This window comes from Rhinopithecus bieti, unplaced genomic scaffold (assembly GCF_001698545.2).
Source record: "Rhinopithecus bieti isolate Rb0 unplaced genomic scaffold, ASM169854v2 scaffold_5341, whole genome shotgun sequence".
NCBI classification, from domain to species: Eukaryota; Metazoa; Chordata; class Mammalia; order Primates; family Cercopithecidae; genus Rhinopithecus; species Rhinopithecus bieti.
Genome location: NW_016804835.1, coordinates 1777947 through 1788652, shown reverse-complemented (window position 1 = coordinate 1788652; position 10706 = coordinate 1777947). Strand labels below are relative to the sequence as shown.

The 10706-nt window shown below is 40.7% G+C and overlaps 1 protein-coding gene across 1 annotated transcript in view; it reads right to left on the bottom strand.

Moving 5' to 3' along the window:
• The window catches only part of LOC108528675 (protein MEMO1-like), a 97516-nt gene that overhangs the window by 65340 nt on the left and 21470 nt on the right, over positions 1-10706 (bottom strand). The gene's annotated exons all lie outside the window — the stretch shown is intronic.

The window sequence follows — 10706 nt, the reverse complement described above, 5'->3', positions numbered from 1 at the left end:
GACTCCGTCTCAAAAAAAAAAAAAAAAAAAAATGGTGACTAGATAACTACTCAGTGTCCAACACTTCCCCATCTCCCTCCCTCACACAGTTTAAATACTCAATGGTACCAATTCAGAAGAAACTGACCTTGAATAACCTAATGTCAAAATAGTAGAGAAGAAGTGTTTATCAGAATCATATACAGAGCTTTAGAAGAAAACAGACAATCCCTATTACTAAAGAAGTCTGATTGATTGAACAGATCTGAAGGAGGGCCCCACAGACAATTCTTACTACAACCTCTAGTTGAGAACCACAGCAGGAGTAGTTAGAGTAGTTAGAGCTCCTTGGTTTCCTAAATGACATTTCCTCAACCACTCTCTGTCTCCCTGACACCTTGTTATGCAGCAGTTGGGACTTTTATGTCACTTACCTTCCCATAATATATCTCCATTATTTAAAGTAACTTAAACCTATCTCTCTGCCTTAAAACCTAAACAATACATTATCTGACTTGTGGCATGAAAGCCATGTAACCAGATGTTTTTTGTTTTTTGGTTTTTTTTTTTTTGAGACGGAGTCTCACCCTGTCGCCCAGGTTGGAGTGCAATGGCACGATCTCAGATCACTGCAACCCCCACCTCCTGGGTTCAAATGATTCTCCTGCCCCAGCCTCCCAAGCAGCTAGGATTACAGGTGTGTGCCACCACGTCCAGCTAATTTTCCAGATGTTAAAAATAATCACAAAACAAATGTTCTTCCTTGCCACATTTGGCCTAATTTTTCTAAAACATTGTGATATTTGTCAATCCTATATTCAAACTTCAAATGAAACCACAAACAAGAACCAAAGGAGAAAAGCATTTGCATTAACAAAAGCAACATTTTACTTCATATAATACAAGGGAAACTCGTGTATTTTACTCCCAAGAAAGTTCCCAAAAATTCAAGACTTAACCTCACTCAATTTCAATAAATGTATTTTCCAAAACCCAATCACAGGACCACAAGATCTTGTTTGAAAAGCAACAACCAGGGGGAAAGCAACAGACTGCTACAAACAGGCATAATGACACCTAAAAGAAATTATCTATACATACACTTTTTTTTTCAAAGAAATAAACTTTTATGCATTTGTGAGACCCACTGAACTGAAATCATAATGAACTTTAATATATGCAAGTTAACCAAACAAAAAAATTTACCAGTATGTCAGGATATCCTAGGATGAAATATAGATGGTGACAAATGAATCTAATGGTATTACAAATACAAGATACAACTGGCCTGGCACGGTGGCTCATGCCTGTAATTCCAGCACTTTCGGAGGCTGAGGCGGGCGGATCACGAGGTCGGGAGATTGAGACCATCCTTGCCAACATGGTGAAACCCCGTCTCTACTAAAAATACAAAAATTAGCTGGGCGTGGTGATGAGAGCCTGTAATCCCAGCTACTCGGGAGGCTGAGCCAGGAGAATCGCTTGAACCCGGGAGGCAGAGGTTACAGTGAGCCAAGATCATGCCAGTGTACTCCAGCTTGGTGACAGAGGAAGACTCTGCCTCAAAAGAGAAAAAAAGATACAACCTTACTGAAGGGAGTGGGGAAAAAAGCAGCTATAAAGTTCAGTAACTTCCCAAAGTTACTTAACTCTGGGAAATGATGCTTTGATTAGAAATTGTAACGTTAAAGGCACAAAAGCTGTATAAAAACTTACACTCTAGCTGGTAAATTTGTTTCAAACAGAGGTATAGGTTAACAATTCTATGCCTGCTTTTCATGTATACTGGCATTGAACAAATAGGTAAAATGAATGGTAGATGGTGGGTGGGAGCCAGATTTCTCAATGTTGAGGAGGGAAGTTACAGATAAGTACGGGGAAAACAGTAAAACGAGCCCTGTGGTACTGGATTAGAGTTGTAGAAATGAGTACAAACTCTTGTTAAATTTAATATACATAGGCCAGGCGCAGTGGCTCACGCCTGTAATCCCAGCACTTTGGGAGGACGCAGTGGATGAATCACTTGATGTCAGGAGTTCGAGACCATCCCGGCCAACATGGTGAAACCCAGTCTCTACTTTAAACAAAATAAATACAAAACACAAAATTAGCTGGGTGTGGTGATGGGCACCTGTAATCCCAGCTACTCAGGAGGCTGAGGCAGAAGAATCGCTTGAACCCAGGAGGCAGAGCTTGCAGTGAGCCAAGATTGTGCCAGTGCACTCCAGCCTGGGCAACAGAGCAAGACTCCGCCAAAAAAAAAAAAAAAAAAAAGTTTAATATACATAAAAATGGATAGATGCAAAAATAGAGATATGTGTGTACATAGGTTACCATAAATAAATATATTTCCTGTCTCTGTTCCGACAGGACTTAGAAGCAGTGACACCCAGTAGCCATAAACATATCCAATGCCCAAATCTTCGTTTCTTTTCTTCTCTTCTCTTCTCTTCTTTTCTTTTCTTAGACATAGTTTCACTCGTTGCCCACGTTGGAGTGAGAGTGGCGCAATCTCAGCTCACTGCAACATCCCCCTCCCTGGTTCAAGTGATTCTCCTGCCTCAGTCTCCCGAGTAGCTGGGATTATAGGCATGCACCACCATGCCCGGCTAATTTTGTATTTTTAGTAGAGATGGGGTTTCTCCATGTTGGTCAGGCTGGTCTCGAACTCCTGACCACAGGTGATCCGCCCGCCTCGGTCTCCCAAAGTGTTGGGATTACAGGCATGAGCCACCATGTCTGGCCCCAAATGTTTGTTTCTAAATACCATTTCCCAATAGAAGAAAGCAAGGCTCCTTGGAGAAATAGCACATTCTACCCACAGGGCAGGAAAATACAAGATGAGCTTGGAGATCTTGAGGAAAGCAAGGGAGTGCTTAAAAGTCAAAAGAATGGAACACGCCAAAAGGATTCAGGTACCAACCTAAAAATAATCCCAATAGCTAAGGCTGAAAATTTCTGAGCAACAAAATAGTGTGGGATTGGATTACCTTCCAAAGTACAAAATAAATATACATGAGTCCATACGGATATAAATAAGTTGAGTGGGGGAGGGGCAGAGACAAATCTTCCTTAGAGAAGAGCTCAAGTAATGCATGTAGATATTTCCTCATCCAAAGTGTGGGTTGGACTTCAGCAACTCACATCCAAAGAACAGAATATGGGAAAAGGAAGATAGCAACTTCACAACAGAGAAACCTGGCAAACAATCACTACCTTAACCAAATGATCAAGGTTAACCTCACCAACATTAATTTAATGTAACCCCAATATATGATGAAGTCATTATGCCTCTGTGGTATTCATCCCCAACACCCATACGTAACTCCAATCTAATTAAGGGGGGGGGGGAAATCAGGCAAATCCAAATGAAGGAACATTTCACAAAATGCCTGACAGTGTTTCTCAAAACTGTCTTGGTCATGAAAAACAAAGAAAAATTAACAACTTGTCAACAGATCAGAGAAGACTAAAGACAAGATCACTCAACACGATGCAGTAACCTGGATTAGATCCTAGAACACAGAAAGGACATTAGTGGGTTGGGCGCAGTGGCTCACACCTGTAATCCCAGCACTTTGGGAGGCCAAGGCGGAGGTCAGGAGATCAAGACCATCCTGACTAACACGGTGAAACTCCGTCTCTACTAAAAATACAAACAAAAAACTTAGCCAGGCGTGGTGGTGGATGCCTGTAGTCCCAGCTAGTCAGGACGCTGAGGCAGGAGAATGGTGTGAACCCGGGAGGCGGAGCTTGCAGTGAGCCAAGACTGCACCACTGCACTCCAGCCTGGGCAACAGAGCAAGACTCCATCTCAAACAAAAAAAAAGACATTAGTGTAAAAACTGGTGAACTCAAATAAAATCTGGAGTTAACTGTACTGACCAACCACTATTTTTAGTTTTAACAAATGTACCATGCAACAGTAAGATGTTACTGTAAGATGTTAACAGTGGGGAAAATGGGTGAGGAATATACAGAAATTCTGTACTTTTTTGTAACTTGTAACTTTTGTAAATTTTTACAAAGAAATTTGTAACTTTTCAGTAAATCTAAAATCATTCCAAACTAAAAGGTTATTAAAATAATAATAAACATGAACAGTACAAAAATCTGTGGTCATTTAAAGAGCAGGCAAGTATCACCAAATTCCTCACTAAATCCTGATAGTGTCACTATTTTCCAACACAGTAAAACATGGTTCCCACTGGTTTTTTAAGAAAATAAGAGATACGTATTTCCAAGTCCCTAAAATAAAAGTTACAAACCCTGAAAGTGTTTACCTAAAATAATTAACAAAATGATTCTTAGATAATTATAAATAGCAAGGATTTTAATCTTATTCATTTACACATTTACTTATTTATCTATTGAGATGGAGTCCCGCTCTGTTACCAGGCTGGAGTGCAGTAGCACAACCTTGGTTCATCGCAACCTCCACCTCCTGGGTTCAAGTGATTCTTCTGCCTCAGCCTCCTGTGTAGCTGAGATTACAGGCGAGTGCCACCATGCCCAGCTAATTTTTGAATTTTTAGTAGAGACAGGGTTTCACCATGCTGGCCAGGTTGGTCGTGAACTCCTGACCTCAAGTGATCAACCCACCTCAGCCTCCCAAAGTGCTGGGATTACAGGCGTGATCCACCACGCCCGGCCTACGTACTTATTTTCCACCAGAAATTAGTGTTCCTCTCCTTTACATGGCTTTTAACAATTGTTTAGAATCACATTTATTCATTTATTAATAGAATGTCATATTCCACAAGCAATTTTACACACCAGAAGCCCTGTTTGTATATAATATTTAACTTAATAATCTAGCAGAACAAAGTTATTTATGCAAAATCTTTACTAATAAATATAACTGGCTTGGCCAGCCAGGCATGGTGGTTCAGACCTGCAATCCCAACACTTTGGGAGGCCAAGATGGGAGGACTGTTTGAGGCCAGGAGTTCAAGACCAAGACCAGCCCGATCAACATGGCAAGACCCCAACTCTATTAAATATATATATTAATATATATACTTATATAGCTTGTCTGTGAGTTATCTCAATAGACTATTCAGTCAGTTACAGATTGAACTCCCTGTTCTACTCTTTCTTCCCTTCTCACTACTACCTATAGTTTTTAAATTTAAAAATAATATAACTGTTGGCCAGTCACGGTGGTTCATGCCTGTAATCCCAGCACTTTGGGAGACCGAGGTGGGCAGATCACGAGGTCAGCAGATCAAGACCATCCTGGCTAACACGATGAAATCCCGTCTCTACTAAAAATACAAAAAATGAGCCAGGCATGGTGGTGGGCGCCTGTAGTCCCAGCTACTCAGGAGGCTGAGGCAGGAGAATGGCGTGAACCCGGGAGGCAGAGTTTGCAGTGAGCCGAGGTCACGCCACTACACTCCAGCCTGGACGAAAGTGCAAGACTCCGTCTCAAATAATAATAATAATAATAATAATAATAATTCTGTAACTGTCACCTTCATTCATTATTTATTGTCTAACCAAAATAATTTTCTTCCATATATCCTTTTCACTCATTCATTCATCTATTTCTAAATATATTTAATAAGTTTTGCAAAATACTATTAAGTACCAAGGCTGTTACTGATTATGAATATAGAACAGTAAACAAGATAGGCAGGTCTACATTCTCATGGAGCATATATTCTAAAGGAGACAGGCAGACAGTAACAACTTAAGTAACTTCAAATTGTGATAAACACTATAAAAGAAACTAACAGAAATATTTACTTCACTGCTATTCTATGTGCAGCAGAGGAAAACAGACCACCTCCAAAAAAACAAGAAAGGCACATTTAAGTATGTGACAATTAAATTGTTATTTGAAGGATACGAAAAGTCAAGAAAAGAGCTGGGGAAAGAAATGTCTCAGAAGAGAGAATAGCAAATGCGATGGCTCTAAGGTAAAAACTGTAGCATGTTGCAACAATTAGGGAGAAAACAATGGCCAAAGTTTTCTGTTTTTGTTTGAGATAGGGTCCGGCTCTGTTACCCAGGTTAGAGTGCACTGACGGATCAAAGCTCACTACAGCCTTGACTTCCAGGGCTCATGCAATCCTCCCACCTCAGCCTCCCCAGCAACTGGGACTACAAGTGTGTACAATAACACCTGACTAATAATTTTTTACCTTTTCTAGAAACGGGGTCTCTCTATGTTGTCCTGGCTGGTCTCAAATGCCTGGCCTCAAACAATCCTCCCACTTCGGCCCCCCACACTGCTGGGATTACAGATGTGAGCCACCTTGCCTGGACCAACGAATGTTTTGTTAATCCTAAAACACAGCGAACAAGGAGAATGACAAAAGACTAGGAAGGATAGGTAGGCACCGGCCAGATCATGTGGGCGGAAATAAGAAGCTTACGTACAATTAAAAAATAATTAATGATTTTAACTAGTACAGTCACACTAACCAAATTACATTTTTCAAAATTCTAAAACATACACTTATAAATATAAGGTTAAATTTGTCATCATTCAATTTGGAAACTTGGTGTCAGACAAATAACATAATAATCTAGTCATATTAGTCATTCAATCATTCATGAAGCATTTGGCCAGCTCCTGCCCTGTGCCAGGCAGCTATGCGTGTTGAAAATACCAAGATTATAGTGGTGATGTCACCTTCCACTCTGAGCAAGAAATACAAAAATGATAATGATGACACCATCCTCTAGTCTAAGCAATCTAGTTTTCTTCCTAAGGCCACAAAGCTGTAGTTCTCTAACTCTGGTGTATTGAAATCACCTTCAGTGTATGGTCAAAAAAAAAAAGCAGATAGGGTCCCAGCTAGCAGTAATTCTAATTCAGTAGGTTTCCAATCATCCTTCAACCATACTTTAAGGTGAAGTTTCCAATCATCCTTCACCATACTTTGAGGTGAAGAATGAAAAATAAAGTCACCTGTAATTTATAAATTATACTTCCCCATGGTCCTCTTGAGAATCATGCCAAAATGAGCCACTGTAATTAATGGAAGGAGTACGCACAGTGTGTGTTAGTAGGAAGGACTTGGAGGAGTCAGTATGTAGACAGAGATTAAGATTGACAACCATGATTAAGTTGTAAGAGTTCTTGGTTTCTTTTCTTCTTTTTTAATTGCCAAGAAAGAAGTAAGGATTTCTACATACCAGAAGTCTGCAAGACCTTTCAGAGGGTCCACCAGATCAAAACCACTTTCATAATAATACTAAAATATTATTTGTTTCTTTCACTGTATTGGGATTTGCCCTGAAGTTTCAAAAGTAACACTGGGCCAGGCGTGGTAGCTCACGCCTGTAATCCCAGCACTTTGGGAGGCTGAGGCAGGCCAATCACTTGAGGTAAGGAGTTTGAGACCACCCGGGCCAACATGGTGAAACCCCATCTCTACTAAAAATACAAAAATTAGCTGGGCGTGGTGGCACATGCCTTTAATCCCAGCTACTTGGGAGGCTGAGGCGAGAGACTCCCTTGAACCCAGGAGGCAGAGGTTGCAGTTAGCCAAGATGGGGCCACTGCACTCCAGCCTGGGCAACAGAGCAAGACTCCATCTCAAAAACTTAAAAAAAAAAAAAAAAAAAAAGTAACATTGGATAAAACTGCTGTTGTCTCATTAGCAGCAGCACCAAACTGTAGTAGTAGTCACTACATTCTTCACCACCACACACTCACCAAATTTTTTAAAGCCAGTTTCACTTAAGAATGTCCTTGACATACCTGCAAATATTACACATTAAATCTCAGCCCTGAAGTATACAACTTCTTAATATTCTGTGCACTTAAATGGGTAGAAAGATAGCTGTCTCAAGAAAAAGCATTTTATAAGAGTTGCAAGCTGAACTGTGCTTTTTTACAGGCCACCATTTCTCTTGAAAGAACAACTAGTTACTTAATCTTGGGTATTTGAAAGATATTTCCTTGAAAATGAATAGTGGGCAGCCGGGCACGGTGGCTCACACCTGTAATCCCAGCACTTTGGGAGGCCAAGGTGGGTGGATCACCTAAGATCAGGAGTTTGAGACCAGCCTGACCAACATGGAGAAACCCCATCTCTACCAAAAATACTAAATTAGCCAGACACGGTGGCATGTGCCTGGAATCCCAGCTACTCAGGAGGCTGAGGCAGGAGAATCGCTTGAACCCAGGCAGCGGAGGTTGCGGTGAGCCGAAGGCTGCGGTGAGCCAAGATCGCGCCATTACACTCCAGCTGGGCAACAAGAGCAAAACTCTGTCTCAGAAAAACAAAAGAAAGAAAATGAATAGTGGGCTTGTCACATCAGGAAAGTAATCAACAATATTTAAGCTTCAAAAAAATTAGAATTTTGCAAAACATGTTTCTACCACTGTGGGCTTAACAACTTCCCAAGTCAAAAACACTTTTCTGAAGAGAATGGTGATGATATCAACAGGTGTGATTCTTTGACAACGAATAATGAAATGCATAAACATTTAGAAGATCTGCGTAACTCAATAAACAAATATTTTCCAAATGACCAATGCATGATGTTTAAAATTCCTGCAAGGAAAACAATACAATCAAAGTGGAGGATAAATCAACTAGATTCACAGATCTTACTGAAAACACAATATGAAAACTTTACTGAGATGGTTTCAAATTCTATACTGCAATTAACCTTTAAGAAATTACCTTCAAAAGGTACATCTTGATTGTGTTGACTGTTTCACAGATATATTAAATATATGTAACTTATCAACTATATCTCAATAAAATGATTTTTTTAAAAAAGGAACTACCGCATGTTGAGTTTCAGTATAGCGTTAAATACGGCTATCCATAAGTATCTGGAAAGTCTATTAAAATAATCTTGGCTGGGTGTGGTGGCTCACACCTGTAATCCCAGCACTGTGGGAGGCCGAGGCAGACAAGATTACCTGCACCCAGAAGTTCAAGACCAGCTTGGGCAACATGGTGAAACTCTGTCTCTATAAAAAATACAGAAATTAACTGGGCGTGGGGGCATACACCTATAGTCCCAGCTACTAGGAAAGGTGAGTAGAAGGGATTGCTTGAGCCCAGGAGGTCAAGGCTGCAATGAGCCATGAGCATGCCACTGCACTCCAGCATAGACGACAGAGCAAGATCTTGTCTCAAAAAAATAAATAAAATACTCCTCCCTCTTCCAAATTTACATCAGGATGAGGCCAGATTTTCTCCATATGCTTCAAGCAAAACAACATATCACAATACTGAATGCAGTAGCAGATATGAGAATCCAACTATTTTCTATTAAGCTAGACATTAAAGATATTCGCAAAACTATAACAAATGCCACTCTTCTCATACTCTTCTTGTTCTGGAACATAGTTATTTTCATTAAAAATGTCATTTATGTTAGCATGTAATGGGTTTATTAATGGTATTTTTAAGTAAATTAAAGTAAACAGCTTGGTTTGGTTGGTTGGTTTTGGTGTTTGGGTTTTCTGTTTTTTTCTTTTTTTTTGAGACAAGGTCTGGCTCTGTCGCCCAGGCTCGAGTACGGTGGCATGATCTCGGCTCACTACAAACTCTGCCTACCAGGCTTAAGCCATCTAATTTTTTTTCTTTTTTCTTTTTTGGTAGAGACAAACTTCGCCATGTTGCCCAGGCTGGTCTCAAACTGGTGAGCTCAAGTGATCTACCCACTCAGCTCCCAAACAGCTGGGCTTACAGGCATGAGCGACCACGCCTAGCCAAATGTAACTTTTATAGCTTCTCAGTTTCAGTTTCTCATTTGATATCTATTGATATAGATAACCCACATAAATAAAAGCTCTTTAGGGTTATCAACAATTTTGAAGGATATAAAGAGATTCTAAGACTGACGAGACTAACACAAGAGCAAATGACATTTTGCTGAGACTAGCAAGAGAACAAATGACATATTATTTAGATATGCACTATAATGAATCACCTTACTTTTTTTTTTTTTTGAGACGGAGTCTCGCTCTGTCGCCTAGGCTGGAGTACAGTGGCCGGATCTCAGCTCACTGCAAGCTCTGCCTCCCGGGTTTATGCCATTCTCCTGCCTCAGCCTCCTGAGTAGCTGGGACTACAGGCGCCCGCCACCGCGCCCGGCTAGTTTTTTTTTGTATTTTTTAGTAGAGACGGGGTTTCACCATGTTAGCCAGGATGGTCTCGATCTCCCGACCTCGTGATCCGCCCATCTCGACCTCCCAAAGTGCCAGGATTACAGACTTGAGCCACCACGCCCGGGCTGAATCACCTTACTGAATGTGTCATATCTTCCTCTGAAAAACCAGAATAAGGAACCACTCAGAAAAGGGGGGTATCAAAAGCAAAATAATGATTATGTTATAATATGAAAAGATCTTCAATTATCGTATTTGTTAAGTACAAAAAGGCCAAATATAAAATAACTATATAAGCTAGCACTTGCTGAAAAAGATAAAACAATAACTTAGAGTCACATGTGTTTGTTTATGCATAAACAAACACTGGATAGACAGACACATAAGAAATTAATAAAAGAGGCCGGGCGCGGTGGCTCATGCCTGTAATCCCAGCACTTTGGGAGGCCAAGGTGGGCGGATCACGAGGTCCAGAGATCGAGACCATCCTGGCTAACACAGTGAAACCCCGTCTCTGCTAAAAATACAAAAAATTAGCCAGTCGTGGTGGCGGGCGCCTGTAGTCTCAGCTACTGGGGAGGCTAAGGCAGGAGAATGGTGTGAACCCAGGAGATGGAGCTTGCAGTGAGCTGAGATC